Source organism: Oncorhynchus keta, unplaced genomic scaffold (genome assembly GCF_023373465.1).
Source record: "Oncorhynchus keta strain PuntledgeMale-10-30-2019 unplaced genomic scaffold, Oket_V2 Un_scaffold_515_pilon_pilon, whole genome shotgun sequence".
In the NCBI taxonomy this organism is placed as follows: domain Eukaryota; kingdom Metazoa; phylum Chordata; class Actinopteri; order Salmoniformes; family Salmonidae; genus Oncorhynchus; species Oncorhynchus keta.
This window is the reverse complement of record NW_026290954.1, coordinates 2,088,723-2,109,341: the sequence shown is the minus strand read 5'-3', so window position 1 is coordinate 2,109,341 and position 20,619 is coordinate 2,088,723. Positions and strand designations below refer to the sequence as shown.

The 20,619-nt window shown below is 47.2% G+C and overlaps 1 protein-coding gene across 2 annotated transcripts in view; it reads right to left on the bottom strand.

The window, feature by feature from the left end:
* Positions 1-20,619, bottom strand: part of LOC127928967 (procollagen-lysine,2-oxoglutarate 5-dioxygenase 2-like) — a 188,199-nt gene that overhangs the window by 96,296 nt on the left and 71,284 nt on the right. The window lies entirely within an intron of this gene.

Sequence of the window (20,619 nt, the reverse complement as noted above, 5' to 3'; positions counted from 1 at the left end):
AGATCCATGACCCCACACGTCACGGTGGTCTACTAGAGATGGTAAAGGACAGATCCATGACCCCACACGTCACGGTGGTCTACTAGAGATGGTAAAGGACAGAGATCCATGACCCCACACGTCACGGTGGTCTACTAGAGATGGTAAAGTACAGATCCATGACCCCACACGTCACAGTGGTCTACTAGAGATGGTAAAGGACAGAGATCCATGACCCCAGACGTCACGGTGGTCTACTAGAGATGGTAAAGGACTGATCCATGACCCTAAACGTCACAGTGGTCTATTAGAGATGGTAAAGGACAGATCCATGACCCCACACGTCACGGTGGTCTACTAGAGATGGTAAAGGACTGATCCATGACCCTAAACGTCACAGTGGTCTATTAGAGATGGTAAAGGACTGATCCATGACCCCACACGTCACGGTGGTCTACTAGAGATGGTAAAGGACAGATCCATGACCCCACACGTCACAGTGGTCTACTAGAGATGGTAAAGGACAGATCCATGACCCCACACGTCACGGTGGTCTACTAGAGATGGTAAAGGACAGATCCATGACCCCACACGTCACAGTGGTCTACTAGAGATGGTAAAGGACAGATCCATGACCCCACACGTCACGGTGGTCTACTAGAGATGGTAAAGGACAGATCCATGACCCCACACGTCACAGTGGTCTACTAGAGATGGTAAAGGACAGAGATCCATGACCCCACACGTCACAGTGGTCTACTAGAGATGGTAAAGGACTGATCCATGACCCCACACGTCACGGTGGTCTATTAGAGATGGTAAAGGACTGAGATCCATGACCCCACACGTCACAGTGGTCTACTAGAGATGGTAAAGGACAGATCCATGACCCCACACGTCACGGTGGTCTACTAGAGATGGTAAAGGACAGAGATCCATGACCCCACACGTCACAGTGGTCTACTAGAGATGGTAAAGTACAGATCCATGACCCCACACGTCACGGTGGTCTACTAGAGATGGTAAAGGACAGAGATCCATGACCCCACACGTCACAGTGGTCTACTAGAGATGGTAAAGGACAGAGATCCATGACCCCACACGTCACGGTGGTCTACTAGAGATGGTAAAGGACAGATCCATGACCCCACACGTCACAGTGGTCTACTAGAGATGGTAAAGGACAGAGATCCATGACCCCACACGTCACGGTGGTCTACTAGAGATGGTAAAGGACAGATCCATGACCCCACACGTCACGGTGGTCTATTAGAGATGGTAAAGGACTGAGATCCATGACCCCACACGTCACAGTGGTCTACTAGAGATGGTAAAGGACAGATCCATGACCCCACACGTCACAGTGGTCTACTAGAGATGGTAAAGGACAGATCCATGACCCCACACGTCACGGTGGTCTATTAGAGATGGTAAAGGACTGAGATCCATGACCCCACACGTCACAGTGGTCTACTAGAGATGGTAAAGTACAGATCCATGACCCCACACGTCACGGTGGTCTACTAGAGATGGTAAAGGACAGATCCATGACCCCACACGTCACAGTGGTCTACTAGAGATGGTAAAGGACAGAGATCCATGACCCCACACGTCACGGTGGTCTACTAGAGATGGTAAAGGACAGAGATCCATGACCCCACACGTCACGGTGGTCTACTAGAGATGGTAAAGGACAGAGATCCATGACCCCACACGTCACAGTGGTCTACTAGAGATGGTAAAGGACTGAGATCCATGACCCCACACGTCACAGTGGTCTACTAGAGATGGTAAAGGACAGAGATCCATGACCCCACACGTCACGGTGGTCTACTAGAGATGGTAAAGGACAGATCCATGACCCTACACGTCACGGTGGTCTACTAGAGATGGTAAAGGACAGAGATCCATGACCCCACACGTCACAGTGGTCTACTAGAGATGGTAAAGGACAGATCCATGACCCCACACGTCACGGTGGTCTATTAGAGATGGTAAAGGACAGATCCATGACCCCACACGTCACAGTGGTCTACTAGAGATGGTAAAGGACAGATCCATGACCCCACACGTCACGGTGGTCTACTAGAGATGGTAAAGGACAGAGATCCATGACCCCACACGTCACAGTGGTCTACTAGAGATGGTAAAGGACAGATCCATGACCCCACACGTCACAGTGGTCTACTAGAGATGGTAAAGGACAGATCCATGACCCCACACGTCACGGTGGTCTACTAGAGATGGTAAAGGACAGATCCATGACCCCACACGTCACAGTGGTCTACTAGAGATGGTAAAGGACAGATCCATGACCCCACACGTCACGGTGGTCTACTAGAGATGGTAAAGGACAGATCCATGACCCCACACGTCACAGTGGTCTACTAGAGATGGTAAAGGACAGATCCATGACCCCACACGTCACAGTGGTCTACTAGAGATGGTAAAGGACAGATCCATGACCCCACACGTCACGGTGGTCTACTAGAGATGGTAAAGGACAGAGATCCATGACCCTAAACGTCACAGTGGTCTACTAGAGATGGTAAAGGACAGATCCATGACCCCACACGTCACGGTGGTCTACTAGAGATGGTAAAGGACAGATCCATGACCCCACACGTCACGGTGGTCTACTAGAGATGGTAAAGGACAGAGATCCATGACCCCACACGTCACGGTGGTCTACTAGAGATGGTAAAGGACAGATCCATGACCCCACACGTCACAGTGGTCTACTAGAGATGGTAAAGGACAGATCCATGACCCCACACATCACAGTGGTCTACTAGAGATGGTAAAGGACAGATCCATGACCCTAAACGTCACAGTGGTCTATTAGAGATGGTAAAGGACAGATCCATGACCCCACACGTCACGGTGGTCTACTAGAGATGGTAAAGGACTGATCCATGACCCCACACGTCATGGTGGTCTACTAGAGATGGTAAAGGACAGATCCATGACCCCACACGTCACGGTGGTCTACTAGAGATGGTAAAGGACAGATCCATGACCCCACACGTCACGGTGGTCTACTAGAGATGGTAAAGGACAGATCCATGACCCCACACGTCACAGTGGTCTACTAGAGATGGTAAAGGACAGATCCATGACCCCACACGTCACAGTGGTCTACTAGAGATGGTAAAGGACAGATCCATGACCCTAGACGTCACGGTGGTCTACTAGAGATGGTAAAGGACAGATCCATGACCCCACACGTCACGGTGGTCTACTAGAGATGGTAAAGGACAGAGATCCATGACCCCACACGTCACAGTGGTCTACTAGAGATGGTAAAGGACAGATCCATGACCCCACACATCACAGTGGTCTATTAGAGATGGTAAAGGACAGAGATCCATGACCCCACACGTCACGGTGGTCTACTAGAGATGGTAAAGGACAGAGATCCATGACCCCACACGTCACGGTGGTCTACTAGAGATGGTAAAGGACAGATCCATGACCCCACACGTCACGGTGGTCTACTAGAGATGGTAAAGGACAGAGATCCATGACCCCACACGTCACGGTGGTCTACTAGAGATGGTAAAGGACAGATCCATGACCCCACACGTCACGGTGGTCTACTAGAGATGGTAAAGGACAGATCCATGACCCCACACGTCACGGTGGTCTACTAGAGATGGTAAAGGACAGATCCATGACCCCACACGTCACAGTGGTCTACTAGAGATGGTAAAGGACAGATCCATGACCCCACACGTCACAGTGGTCTACTAGAGATGGTAAAGGACAGAGATCCATGACCCCACACGTCACGGTGGTCTACTAGAGATGGTAAAGGACAGAGATCCATGACCCCACACGTCACGGTGGTCTACTAGAGATGGTAAAGGACTGATCCATGACCCTAAACGTCACAGTGGTCTATTAGAGATGGTAAAGGACTGATCCATGACCCCACACGTCACGGTGGTCTACTAGAGATGGTAAAGGACAGATCCATGACCCCACACGTCACAGTGGTCTACTAGAGATGGTAAAGGACTGATCCATGACCCCACACGTCACAGTGGTCTATTAGAGATGGTAAAGGACAGATCCATGACCCCACACATCACAGTGGTCTACTAGAGATGGTAAAGGACAGATCCATGACCCCACACGTCACGGTGGTCTACTAGAGATGGTAAAGGACAGATCCATGACCCCACACGTCACGGTGGTCTACTAGAGATGGTAAAGGACAGAGATCCATGACCCCACACGTCACGGTGGTCTACTAGAGATGGTAAAGTACAGATCCATGACCCCACACGTCACAGTGGTCTACTAGAGATGGTAAAGGACAGAGATCCATGACCCCAGACGTCACGGTGGTCTACTAGAGATGGTAAAGGACTGATCCATGACCCTAAACGTCACAGTGGTCTATTAGAGATGGTAAAGGACTGATCCATGACCCCACACGTCACGGTGGTCTACTAGAGATGGTAAAGGACAGATCCATGACCCCACACGTCACGGTGGTCTACTAGAGATGGTAAAGGACTGATCCATGACCCTAAACGTCACAGTGGTCTATTAGAGATGGTAAAGGACTGATCCATGACCCCACACGTCACGGTGGTCTACTAGAGATGGTAAAGGACAGATCCATGACCCCACACGTCACAGTGGTCTACTAGAGATGGTAAAGGACAGATCCATGACCCCACACGTCACGGTGGTCTACTAGAGATGGTAAAGGACAGAGATCCATGACCCCACACGTCACAGTGGTCTACTAGAGATGGTAAAGGACAGATCCATGACCCCACACGTCACGGTGGTCTACTAGAGATGGTAAAGGACAGATCCATGACCCCACACGTCACAGTGGTCTACTAGAGATGGTAAAGGACAGAGATCCATGACCCCACACGTCACGGTGGTCTACTAGAGATGGTAAAGGACAGATCCATGACCCCACACGTCACAGTGGTCTACTAGAGATGGTAAAGGACAGATCCATGACCCCACACGTCACAGTGGTCTACTAGAGATGGTAAAGGACAGAGATCCATGACCCCACACGTCACGGTGGTCTACTAGAGATGGTAAAGGACAGATCCATGACCCCACACGTCACAGTGGTCTACTAGAGATGGTAAAGGACAGAGATCCATGACCCCACACGTCACGGTGGTCTACTAGAGATGGTAAAGGACAGATCCATGACCCCACACGTCACGGTGGTCTACTAGAGATGGTAAAGGACAGATCCATGACCCCACACGTCACAGTGGTCTACTAGAGATGGTAAAGGACAGAGATCCATGACCCCACACGTCACGGTGGTCTACTAGAGATGGTAAAGGACAGAGATCCATGACCCCACACGTCACGGTGGTCTACTAGAGATGGTAAAGGACAGATCCATGACCCCACACGTCACGGTGGTCTACTAGAGATGGTAAAGGACAGATCCATGACCCCACACGTCACAGTGGTCTACTAGAGATGGTAAAGGACAGAGATCCATGACCCCACACGTCACAGTGGTCTACTAGAGATGGTAAAGGACAGATCCATGACCCCACACGTCACGGTGGTCTATTAGAGATGGTAAAGGACAGATCCATGACCCCACACGTCACGGTGGTCTATTAGAGATGGTAAAGGACTGAGATCCATGACCCCACACGTCACAGTGGTCTACTAGAGATGGTAAAGGACAGATCCATGACCCCACACGTCACGGTGGTCTACTAGAGATGGTAAAGGACAGAGATCCATGACCCCACACGTCACAGTGGTCTACTAGAGATGGTAAAGTACAGATCCATGACCCCACACGTCACGGTGGTCTACTAGAGATGGTAAAGGACAGAGATCCATGACCCCACACGTCACAGTGGTCTACTAGAGATGGTAAAGGACAGAGATCCATGACCCCACACGTCACGGTGGTCTACTAGAGATGGTAAAGGACAGATCCATGACCCCACACGTCACAGTGGTCTACTAGAGATGGTAAAGGACAGAGATCCATGACCCCACACGTCACGGTGGTCTACTAGAGATGGTAAAGGACAGATCCATGACCCCACACGTCACGGTGGTCTATTAGAGATGGTAAAGGACAGAGATCCATGACCCCACACGTCACAGTGGTCTATTAGAGATGGTAAAGGACAGATCCATGACCCCACACGTCACAGTGGTCTACTAGAGATGGTAAAGGACAGATCCATGACCCCACACGTCACGGTGGTCTATTAGAGATGGTAAAGGACTGAGATCCATGACCCCACACGTCACAGTGGTCTACTAGAGATGGTAAAGTACAGATCCATGACCCCACACGTCACGGTGGTCTACTAGAGATGGTAAGGACAGATCCATGACCCCACACGTCACAGTGGTCTACTAGAGATGGTAAAGGACAGAGATCCATGACCCCACACGTCACGGTGGTCTACTAGAGATGGTAAAGGACAGAGATCCATGACCCCACACGTCACGGTGGTCTACTAGAGTGGGACAGAGATCCATGACCCCACACGTCAGAGTGGTCTACTAGAGATGGTAAAGGACTGAGATCCATGACCCCACACGTCACAGTGGTCTACTAGAGATGGTAAAGGACTGATCCATGACCCTAAACGTCACGGTGGTCTACTAGAGATGGTAAAGGACAGAGATCCATGACCCCACACGTCACAGTGGTCTACTAGAGATGGTAAAGGACAGATCCATGACCCCACACGTCACAGTGGTCTACTAGAGATGGTAAAGGACAGATCCATGACCCCACACGTCACAGTGGTCTACTAGAGATGGTAAAGGACAGATCCATGACCCCACACGTCACAGTGGTCTACTAGAGATGGTAAAGGACAGATCCATGACCCCACACGTCATGGTGGTCTACTAGAGATGGTAAAGGACAGATCCATGACCCCACACGTCACGGTGGTCTACTAGAGATGGTAAAGGACAGATCCATGACCCCACACGTCACGGTGGTCTACTAGAGATGGTAAAGGACAGATCCATGACCCCACACGTCACGGTGGTCTACTAGAGATGGTAAAGGACAGATCCATGACCCCACACGTCACGGTGGTCTACTAGAGATGGTAAAGGACAGATCCATGACCCCACACGTCACAGTGGTCTACTAGAGATGGTAAAGGACAGAGATCCATGACCCCACACGTCACGGTGGTCTACTAGAGATGGTAAAGGACAGAGATCCATGACCCCACACGTCACAGTGGTCTACTAGAGATGGTAAAGGACAGATCCATGACCCCACACGTCACGGTGGTCTACTAGAGATGGTAAAGGACAGATCCATGACCCCACACGTCACGGTGGTCTACTAGAGATGGTAAAGGACAGATCCATGACCCCACACGTCACGGTGGTCTACTAGAGATGGTAAAGGACAGATCCATGACCCCACACGTCACAGTGGTCTACTAGAGATGGTAAAGGACAGAGATCCATGACCCCACACGTCACGGTGGTCTACTAGAGATGGTAAAGGACAGAGATCCATGACCCCACACGTCACGGTGGTCTACTAGAGATGGTAAAGGACAGATCCATGACCCCACACGTCACAGTGGTCTACTAGAGATGGTAAAGGACAGATCCATGACCCCACACGTCACGGTGGTCTACTAGAGATGGTAAAGGACAGAGATCCATGACCCCACACGTCACGGTGGTCTACTAGAGATGGTAAAGGACTGATCCATGACCCCACACGTCACGGTGGTCTACTAGAGATGGTAAAGGACAGATCCATGACCCCACACGTCACAGTGGTCTACTAGAGATGGTAAAGGACAGATCCATGACCCCACACGTCACGGTGGTCTACTAGAGATGGTAAAGGACAGATCCATGACCCCACACGTCACGGTGGTCTACTAGAGATGGTAAAGGACAGATCCATGACCCCACACGTCACGGTGGTCTACTAGAGATGGTAAAGGACAGATCCATGACCCCACACGTCACAGTGGTCTACTAGAGATGGTAAAGGACAGAGATCCATGACCCCACACATCACAGTGGTCTACTAGAGATGGTAAAGGACAGATCCATGACCCCACACATCACAGTGGTCTACTAGAGATGGTAAAGGACAGATCCATGACCCCACACGTCACAGTGGTCTACTAGAGATGGTAAAGGACAGATCCATGACCCCACACGTCACAGTGGTCTACTAGAGATGGTAAAGGACAGATCCATGACCCTACACGTCACAGTGGTCTACTAGAGATGGTAAAGGACAGATCCATGACCCCACACGTCACAGTGGTCTACTAGAGATGGTAAAGGACAGATCCATGACCCCAAACGTCACGGTGGTCTACTAGAGATGGTAAAGGACAGATCCATGACCCCACACGTCACAGTGGTCTACTAGAGATGGTAAAGGACAGATCCATGACCCCACACGTCACAGTGGTCTACTAGAGATGGTAAAGGACAGATCCATGACCCCACACGTCACGGTGGTCTACTAGAGATGGTAAAGGACAGATCCATGACCCCACACGTCACAGTGGTCTACTAGAGATGGTAAAGGACAGAGATCCATGACCCCACACGTCACGGTGGTCTACTAGAGATGGTAAAGGACAGAGATCCATGACCCCACACGTCACAGTGGTCTACTAGAGATGGTAAAGGACAGATCCATGACCCCACACGTCACGGTGGTCTACTAGAGATGGTAAAGGACAGAGATCCATGACCCCACACGTCACGGTGGTCTACTAGAGATGGTAAAGGACAGATCCATGACCCCACACGTCACAGTGGTCTACTAGAGATGGTAAAGGACAGAGATCCATGACCCCACACGTCACGGTGGTCTACTAGAGATGGTAAAGGACAGAGATCCATGACCCCACACGTCACGGTGGTCTACTAGAGATGGTAAAGGACAGAGATCCATGACCCCACACGTCACAGTGGTCTACTAGAGATGGTAAAGGACAGAGATCCATGACCCCACACATCACAGTGGTCTACTAGAGATGGTAAAGGACAGAGATCCATGACCCCACACGTCACGGTGGTCTACTAGAGATGATAAAGGACAGATCCATGACCCCACACGTCACAGTGGTCTACTAGAGATGGTAAAGGACAGATCCATGACCCCACACGTCACAGTGGTCTACTAGAGATGGTAAAGGACAGATCCATGACCCCACACGTCACGGTGGTCTACTAGAGATGGTAAAGGACAGAGATCCATGACCCCACACGTCACAGTGGTCTACTAGAGATGGTAAAGGACTGATCCATGACCCCACACGTCACAGTGGTCTACTAGAGATGGTAAAGGACAGATCCATGACCCCACACGTCACAGTGGTCTACTAGAGATGGTAAAGGACAGATCCATGACCCCACACGTCACGGTGGTCTACTAGAGATGGTAAAGGACAGATCCATGACCCCACACGTCACGGTGGTCTACTAGAGATGGTAAAGGACAGATCCATGACCCCACACATCACAGTGGTCTACTAGAGATGGTAAAGGACAGATCCATGACCCCACATGTCACAGTGGTCTACTAGAGATGGTAAAGGACAGATCCATGACCCCACACGTCACGGAGGTCTACTAGAGATGGTAAAGGACAGATCCATGACCCCACACGTCACAGTGGTCTACTAGAGATGGTAAAGGACAGATCCATGACCCCACACGTCACGGAGGTCTACTAGAGATGGTAAAGGACAGATCCATGACCCCACACGTCACAGTGGTCTACTAGAGATGGTAAAGGACAGATCCATGACCCCACACGTCACGGTGGTCTACTAGAGATGGTAAAGGACAGAGATCCATGACCCCACACCTCACAGTGGTCTACTAGAGATGGTAAAGGACAGATCCATGACCCCACACGTCACGGTGGTCTACTAGAGATGGTAAAGGACAGATCCATGACCCCACACGTCACGGTGGTCTACTAGAGATGGTAAAGGACAGATCCATGACCCCACACGTCACAGTGGTCTACTAGAGATGGTAAAGGACAGATCCATGACCCCACACGTCACGGTGGTCTACTAGAGATGGTAAAGGACAGATCCATGACCCCACACGTCACGGTGGTCTACTAGAGATGGTAAAGGACAGATCCATGACCCCACACGTCCCGGTGGTCTACTAGAGATGGTAAAGGACAGAGATCCATGACCCCACACGTCACAGTGGTCTACTAGAGATGGTAAAGGACAGATCCATGACCCCACACATCACAGTGGTCTACTAGAGATGGTAAAGGACAGATCCATGACCCCACACGTCACAGTGGTCTACTAGAGATGGTAAAGGACAGATCCATGACCCCACACGTCACGGTGGTCTACTAGAGATGGTAAAGGACAGATCCATGACCCCACACGTCACAGTGGTCTACTAGAGATGGTAAAGGACAGATCCATGACCCCACACGTCACGGTGGTCTACTAGAGATGGTAAAGGACAGATCCATGACCCCACACGTCACAGTGGTCTACTAGAGATGGTAAAGGACAGATCCATGACCCCACACGTCACGGTGGTCTACTAGAGATGGTAAAGGACAGATCCATGACCCCACACGTCACGGTGGTCTACTAGAGATGGTAAAGGACAGATCCATGACCCCACACGTCACGGTGGTCTACTAGAGATGGTAAAGGACAGATCCATGACCCCACACGTCACGGTGGTCTACTAGAGATGGTAAAGGACAGATCCATGACCCCACACGTCACGGTGGTCTACTAGAGATGGTAAAGGACAGATCCATGACCCCACACGTCACGGTGGTCTACTAGAGATGGTAAAGGACAGATCCATGACCCCACACGTCACAGTGGTCTACTAGAGATGGTAAAGGACAGAGATCCATGACCCCACACGTCACGGTGGTCTACTAGAGATGGTAAAGGACAGATCCATGACCCCACACGTCACAGTGGTCTACTAGAGATGGTAAAGGACAGATCCATGACCCCACACGTCACAGTGGTCTACTAGAGATGGTAAAGGACAGATCCATGACCCCACACGTCACGGTGGTCTACTAGAGATGGTAAAGGACAGAGATCCATGACCCCACACGTCACGGTGGTCTACTAGAGATGGTAAAGGACAGATCCATGACCCCACACGTCACGGTGGTCTACTAGAGATGGTAAAGGACAGATCCATGACCCCACACGTCACAGTGGTCTACTAGAGATGGTAAAGGACAGATCCATGACCCTACACGTCACAGTGGTCTATTAGAGATGGTAAAGGACAGATCCATGACCCCACACGTCACGGTGGTCTATTAGAGATGGTAAAGGACAGATCCATGACCCCACACGTCACAGTGGTCTACTAGAGATGGTAAAGGACAGAGATCCATGACCCCACACGTCACAGTGGTCTACTAGAGATGGTAAAGGACAGAGATCCATGACCCTACACGTCACGGTGGTCTACTAGAGATGGTAAAGGACAGATCCATGACCCCACACGTCACAGTGGTCTACTAGAGATGGTAAAGGACAGATCCATGACCCCACACGTCACGGTGGTCTACTAGAGATGGTAAAGGACAGATCCATGACCCCACACGTCACAGTGGTCTACTAGAGATGGTAAAGGACAGAGATCCATGACCCCACACGTCACAGTGGTCTACTAGAGATGGTAAAGGACAGATCCATGACCCCACACGTCACGGTGGTCTACTAGAGATGGTAAAGGACAGATCCATGACCCCACACGTCACGGTGGTCTACTAGAGATGGTAAAGGACAGATCCATGACCCTAGACGTCACGGTGGTCTACTAGAGATGGTAAAGGACAGATCCATGACCCCAAACGTCACGGTGGTCTACTAGAGATGGTAAAGGACAGATCCATGACCCCACACGTCATGGTGGTCTACTAGAGATGGTAAAGGACAGAGATCCATGACCCCACACGTCACGGTGGTCTACTAGAGATGGTAAAGGCCATGGAGTGATGGAACATGGGAAAATACTCAGGATGAGGCCCAAATACCAAAATGGGGAAATGGTGTCATTTGTGTGTTAACTTACATAGTAGGATGGATATGTTTGATTTCATTGTGTTATAACATGTGGTCTGTAGATATCTGTGTTACTGTAGGTATCTGCGTTACTGTAGATATCTGTGTTACTGTAGATATCTGTATTACTGTAGATATCTGTGTTATAACATTTACATTTACATTTAAGTCACATAAGCTCTTATCCAGAGCGACTTACAAATTATAACATGTGGTCTGTAGATATCTGTGTTACTGTAGGTATCTGCGTTACTGTAGATATCTGTGTTACTGTAGATATCTGTATTACTGTAGATATCTGTGTTACTGTAGATATCTGTGTTACTGTAGATAGCTGTGTTACTGTAGATATCTGTGTTACTGTAGATATCTGTGTTACTGTAGGTATCTGTGTTAGTGTAGATGTCTGTGTTACTGTAGATATCTGTGTTACTGTAGATATCTGTGTTACTGTAGGTATCTGTGTTACTGTAGATATCTGTGTTATAACATGTGGTCTGTAGATATCTGTGTTACTGTAGGTATTTGCGTTACTGTAAATATCTGTGTTACTGTAGATATCTGTGTTACTGTAGATATCTGTGTTACTGTAGATATCTGTATTACTGTAGATATCTGTGTTACTGTAGATATCTGTGTTATAACATGTGGTCTGTAGATATCTGTGTTACTGTAGATATCTGTGTTACATTACTGTAGATATCTGTGTTATAACATGTGAACTGTAGACATCTGTGTTACTGTAGATATATGTGTTACTGTAGATATATGTGTTATAACATGTGAACTGTAGATATCTGTGTTACTGTAGATATCTGTGTTACTGTAGATATCTGTGTTACTGTAGATAGCTGTGTTACTGTAGATATCTGTGTTACTGTAGATATCTGTGTTATAACATGTGAACTGTAGATATCTGTGTTACTGTAGGTATCTGCGTTACTGTAGATATCTGTGTTATAACATGTGGACTGTAGATATCTGTGTTACTGTAGATATCTGTGTTACTGTAGATATCTATGTTACTGTAGATATCTGTGTTATAACATGTGGACTATAGATATCTGTGTTACTGTAGATATCTGTGTTACTGTAGATATCTGTGTTACAATAGATATCTGTGTTACTGTAGATATCTGTGTTATAACATGTGAACTGTAGACATCTGTGTTACTGTAGATATCTGTGTTACTGTAGATATCTGTGTTACTGTAGATATCTGTGTTACTGTAGATATCTGTGTTATAACATGTGGACTATAGATATCTGTGTTACTGTAGATATCTGTGTTACTGTAGATATCTGTGTTACTGTAGATATCTGTGTTACTGTAGATATCTGTGTTACTGTAGATATCTGTGTTATAACATGTGAACTGTAGATATCTGTGTTACTGTAGATATATGTGTTACTGTAGATATCTGTGTTATAACATGTGGACTATAGATATCTGTGTTACTGTAGATATCTGTGTTATAACATGTGGACTATAGATATGTGTGTTACTGTAGATATATGTGTTACTGTAGATATCTGTGTTACTGTAGATATCTGTGTTACTGTAGATATCTGTGTTATAACATGTGGACTATAGATATGTGTGTTACTGTAGATATATGTGTTACTATAGATATCTGTGTTACTGTAGATATATGTGTTACTGTAGATATCTGTGTTACTGTAGATATATGTGTTACTGTAGATATCTGTGTTACTGTAGATATCTGTGTTACTGTAGATATCTGTGTTACTGTAGATATATGTGTTACTGTAGATATCTGTGTTACTGTAGATATCTGTGTTACTGTAGATATCTGTGTTACTGTAGATATCTGTGTTACTGTAGATATCTGTGTTACTGTAGATATCTGTGTTACTGTAGATATCTGTGTTACTGTAGATATCTGTGTTACTGTAGATATCTGTGTTATAACATGTGAACTGTAGATATCTGTGTTACTGTAGATATCTGTGTTACTGTAGATATCTGTGTTACTGTAGATATCTGTGTTACTGTAGGTATCTGTGTTACTGTAGATATCTGTGTTACTGTAGATATCTGTGTTACTGTAGATATCTGTGTTACTGTAGATATATGTGTTACTGTAGATATCTGTGTTACTGTAGATATATGTGTTACTGTAGATATCTGTGTTACTGTAGATATCTGTGTTACTGTAGATATCTGTGTTACTGTAGATATCTGTGTTACTGTAGATATCTGTGTTATAACATGTGAACTGTAGATATCTGTGTTACTGTAGATATCTGTGTTACTGTAGATATCTGTGTTACTGTAGATATCTGTGTTACTGTAGATATCTGTGTTACTGTAGATATCTGTGTTATAACATGTGAACTGTAGATATATGTGTTACTGTAGATATCTGTGTTACTGTAGATATCTGTGTTACTGTAGATATATGTGTTACTGTAGATATCTGTGTTACTGTAGATATCTGTGTTACTGTAGATATCTGTGTTACTGTAGATATCTGTGTTACTGTAGATATCTGTGTTACTGTAGGTATCTGTGTTATAACATGTGAACTGTAGATATATGTGTTACTGTAGATATCTGTGTTACTGTAGATATCTGTGTTACTGTAGATATCTGTGTTACTGTAGATATCTGTGTTATAACATGTGAACTGTTGGTGGTGACGGTTTATTCAAAGATGACAAAACAGAACGAAGAATCACAAATGTTTGACTTTCTTTACAAAAAAAAAAGCAGGACCTAACCTTCCAGTTGACCCACCAGATATACACATCAACATGTGCATTTGTGTTTCCTTAGCAACTAGTCAGCAGCATCACCCTTTCTGGAATGCAATAAGACACACTCACTCTGAGGTGGGGCTGTAAGTATTCTGAGAGACTAAAGTCAACTCTGTGAACCCGTATCACAGTTACCCGCATCAGTAATTAGCTGGTTCTCCAACTGCAGCTTCAGAGATTTCTAGAATTAGGACCTTTCATGAATGAAGGGAGGGTGTTTTAAAACCGAGTAAACAGAAATCTCTCTCTCCCTCTCCCTCCCCTTATTAGCTGTTGTAATGATGTGAATGAACACTCAGTTAGATTTCAACAGGTCTGCACGGGTGAAAGGAGGTGTTTCTCCTAATATGGTTATAAATGGACTTCCTGTCATTTCCTTCCAAGTGCCTTAAATGAGACTGTTATGTTTAATTAACTAAATTGACCCTCCCAAAAGATGAACGTGGCTATCGGATGCGTGCATCTGTACTCTTAGATCGCTTTCTGCAGCATATACAGTCCAAGAAAAACCACAATCAAAACTCTCTCATGTATGCTGTTATAAGTGGCAAGGCACCTTGCAAGGGTTAATTATCCATCCTAGAAACCTTACAGAGAAGCTTTGTGCCCATTTAATGAGATCTCAGGCAATAACAACACTACAGGAGCAGGCCAGTAACCCTGACACTACCCCTACCATCATCCATAACACCACCTCTACCAGTCATCCATAACACCACCCCTACCAGTCATCCATAACACCACCCCTACCAGTCATCCATAACACCACCCCTACCACCCCTACCACCCCTACCAGTCATCCATAACACCACCCCTACCAGTCATCCATAACACCACCCCTACCACCCCTACCAGTCATCCATAACACCACCCCTACCAGTCATCCATAACACTACCCCTACCAGTCATCCATAACACCACCCCTACCAGTCATCCATAACACCACCCCTACCAGTCATCCATAACACCACCCCTACCAGTCATCCATAACACCCCCCCGACCACCCCTACCAGTCATCCATAACACTACCCCTACCAGTCATCCATAACACTACCCCTACCACCCCTACCAGTCATCCATAACACTACCCCTACCACCCCTATCAGTCATCCATAACACTACCCCTACCACCCCTACCAGTCATCCATAACACCACCCCTACCAGTCATCCATAACACCACCCCTACCACCCCTACCAGTCATCCATAACACCACCCCTACCAGTCATCCATAACACTACCCCTACCAGTCATCCATAACACTACCCCTACCACCCCTACCAGTCATCCATAACACCACCCCTACCAGTCATCCATAACACCACCCCTACCACCCCTACCAGTCATCCATAACACCACCCCTACCAGTCATCCATAACACCACCCCTACCAGTCATCCATAACACTACCCCTACCACCCCTACCAGTCATCCATAACACTACCCCTACCACCCCTACCAGTCATCCATGACACCACCCCTACCACCCCTACCAGTCATCCATAACACCACCCCTACCAGTCATCCATAACACTACCCCTACCACCCCTACCAGTCATCCATAACACCACCCCTACCAGTCATCCATAACACCACCCCTACCAGTCATCCATAACACTACCCGTACCACCCCTACCAGTCATCCATAACACCACCCCTACCAGTCATCCATAACACTACCCCTACCAGTCATCCATAACACTACCCCTACCACCCCTACCAGTCATCCATAACACTACCCCTACCACCCCTACCAGTCATCCATAACACCACCCCTACCACCCCTACCAGTCATCCATAACACCACCCCTACCAGTCATCCATAACACTACCCCTACCAACCCTACCAGACCTAAACTGGGATATGCTTAACACACCGGCAGTCCTACAATCTAAGCTAGATGCCCTCAATCTCACACAAATCATCAAGGAACCCACCAGGTACAACCCTAACTCAGTAAACAATGGTACCCTCATAGACATCATCCTGACCAACTGGCCCTCCAAATACACCTCCGCTGTCTTCAACCAGGATCTCAGCGATCACTGCCTCATTGCCTGTATCCGCCACGGAGCCGCAGTCAAACGACCAACCCTCATCACTGTCAAACGCTCCCTAAAACACTTCTGTGAGCAGGCCTTTCTAATCGACCTGGCCCGGGTATCCTGGAAGGACATTGACCTCATCCCGTCAGTTGAGGATGCCTGGTCATTCTTTAAAAGTAACTTCCTCACCATTTTAGATAAGCATGCTCCGTTCAAAAAATGCAGAACCAAGAACAGATACAGCCCTTGGTTCACTCCAGACCTGACTGCCCTCGACCAGCACAAAAACATCCTGTGGCGGACTGCAATAGCATCGAACAGTCCCCGCGATATGCAACTGTTCAGGGAAGTCAGGAACCAATACACGCAGTCAGTCAGGAAAGCTAAGGCCAGCTACTTCAGGCAGAAGTTTGTATCCTGTAGCTCCAACTCCAAAAAGTTCTGGGACACTGTGAAGTCCATGGAGAACAAGAGCACCTCCTCCCAGCTGCCCACTGCACTGAGGCTAGGTAACACGGTCACCACCGATAAATCCATGATTATCGAAAACTTCAATAAGCAATTCTCAACGGCTGGCCATGCCTTCCGCCTGGCTACTCCAACCTCGGCCAACAGCTCCCCCCGCAGCTCCTCGCCCAAGCCTCTCCAGGTTCTCCTTTACCCAAATCCAGATAGCAGATGTTCTGAAAGAGCTGCAAAACCTGGACCCGTACAAATCAGCTGGGCTTGACAATCTGGACCCTCTATTTCTGAAACTATCCGCCGCCATTGTCGCAACCCCTATTACCAGCCTGTTCAACCTCTCTTTCATATCGTCTGAGATCCCCAAGGATTGGAACGCTGCCGCAGTCATCCCCCTCTTCAAAGGGGAGACACCCTGGACCCAAACTGTTACAGACCTATATCCATCCTGCCCTGCCTATCTAAGGTCTTCAAAGCTAAGTCAACAAACAGGTCACTGACCATCTCAAATCCCACCGTACCTTCTCCGCTGTGCAATCTGGTTTCCGAGCCGGTCACGGGTGCACCTCAGCCACACTCAAGGTATTAAACGATATCATAACCGCCATCGATAAAAGACAGTACTGTGCAGCCGTCTTCATCGACCTTGCCAAGGCCTTCGACTCTGTCAATCACCATATTCTTATCGGCAGACTCAGTAGCCTCGGTTTTTCGGATGACTGCCTTGCCTGGTTCACCAATTACTTTGCAGACAGAGTTCAGTGTGTCAAATCGGAGGGCATGCTGTCCGGTCCTCTGGCAGTCTCTATGGGGGTGCCACAGGGTTCAATTCTCGGGCCGACTCTTTTCTCTGTATATATCAATGATGTTGCTCTTGCTGCGGGCGATTCCCTGATCCACCTCTACGCAGACGACACCATTCTATATACTTTCGGCCCGTCATTGGACACTGTGCTATCTAACCTCCAAACGAGCTTCAATGCCATACAACACTCCTTCCGTGGCCTCCAACTGCTCTTAAACGCTAGTAAAACCAAATGCATGCTTTTCAACCGATCGCTGCCTGCACCCGCATGCCCGACTAGCATCACCACCCTGGATGGTTCCGACCTTGAATATGTGGACATCTATAAGTACCTAGGTGTCTGGCTCGACTGCAAACTCTCCTTCCAGAATCATATCAAACATCTCCAATCGAAAATCAAATCAAGAATCGGCTTTCTATTCCGCAACAAAGCCTCCTTCACTCACGCCGCCAAGCTTACCCTAGTAAAACTGACTATCCTACCGATCCTCGACTTCGGCGATGTCATCTACAAAATGGCTTCCAACAGTTTCTCAGCAAACTGGATGCAGTCTATCACAGTGCCATCCGTTTTGTCACTAAAGCACCTTATACCACCCATCACGGCGACTTGTATGCTCTAGTCGGCTGGCCCTCGCTACATATTCGTCGCCAGACCCACTGGCTCCAGGTCATCTACAAGTCCATGCTAGGTAAAGCTCCGCCTTATCTCAGTTCACTGGTCACGATGGCAACACCCATCCGTAGCACGCGCTCCAGCAGGTGTATCTCACTGATCATCCCTAAAGCCAACACCTCATTTGGCCGCCTTTCGTTCCAGTCCTCTGCTGCCTGTGACTGGAACGAATTGCAAAAATCGCTGAAGTTGGAGACTTTTATCTCCCTCACCAACTTCAAACATCAGCTATCTGAGCAGCTAACCGATCGCTGCTGTGGTACATAGTCTATTGGTAAATAGCCCACACATTTTCACCTACCTCATTCCCATACTGTTTTTATACTGTTTTTATTTATTTACTTTTCTGCTCTTTTGCACACCAATATCTCTACCTGTACATGACCATCTAATCATTTATCACTCCAGTGCTAATCTGCAAAATTGTAATTATTCGCCTACCTCCTCATGCCTTTTGCACACATTGTATATAGACTCCCCTTTTTTTCTACTGTGTTATTGACTTGTTAATTGTTTACTCCATGTGTAACTCTGTGTTGTCTGTTCACACTGCTATGCTTTATCTTGGCCAGGTCGCAGTTGCAAATGAGAACTTGTTCTCAACTAGCCTACCTGGTTAAATAAAGGTGAAATAAAAAATAAAATAAAAAAATCCATAACACTACCCCTACCACCCCTACCAGTCATCCATAACACCACACCTACCACCCCTACCAGTCATCCATAACACTACCCCTACCACCCCTACCAGTCATCCATAACACCACCCCTACCACCCCTACCAGTCATCCATAACACTACCCCTACCACCCCTACCAGTCATCCATAACACTACCCCTACCAGTCATCCATAACACTACCCCTACCAGTCATTCATAACACTACCCCTACCATCATCCATAACACTACCCCTATCAGTCATCCATACAGGAGCCAGACAGTAAATATCCACACTGTTGGCTCACAGCAGGAGGGGTTAGGATTTGTTTAAGGGACATCTGGCTCCAATATGGAGAAACTAGAAACCATAACCTTTCAAGGACCCCACAGCCTTAGTGGGCAGATTCCCTTCTTCTAGGAATCCAAGGCACTGAATATTCTAACACAAAGCACCAATGCATATTACATATGATGAGGAGTAAGACGAACATGGTCCAATTGACTGCTTTAGTTTACTAGTGATTTAGACATTTCAAATCAAATTTTATTTGTCACATGTTCCGTGAAACAACAATGCAGTTCAAGAAATACAGTTAACCTCTACGGGATTGGTGAACATTTCCCAGGACATAGACATATCTGTAATGGGTAGACAGCTTAAATTCGTGTTTATCGAACTTCACTATCCAATGTACAGTTGCTGTTACAGTGAAAGAATACCATGCTATTGTTTGAGGACAGCTATGAACTTAAAAACGGATTAATAAACCAATTAGGCACATTTGGGCAGACTTGACACAACATTTTGAAAATATATACAATGGTTCATTGGATCAGTCTAAAACCTTGCACATACCCTGCTGCCATCTAGTGGCCAAAATTGTGGTGGCCTAGATTCCTAGGTACAATTCCTAGTTACAAAATCTATATAGGCATTTCTCTTGCATTTCAAAGATGAAAAAAATTCAAATACGCATGTTTTTTTCTTTCTTTCAGATCTAATGTGTTCTATTCTCCTACACTAATTTCACATTTCCACAAACTTCAAAGTGTTTCCTTTCAAATGGTATCAAGAATATGCACATCCTTGCTTCAGATCCTGAGTTACAGGCAGGTAGATTTGAGTATGTCATT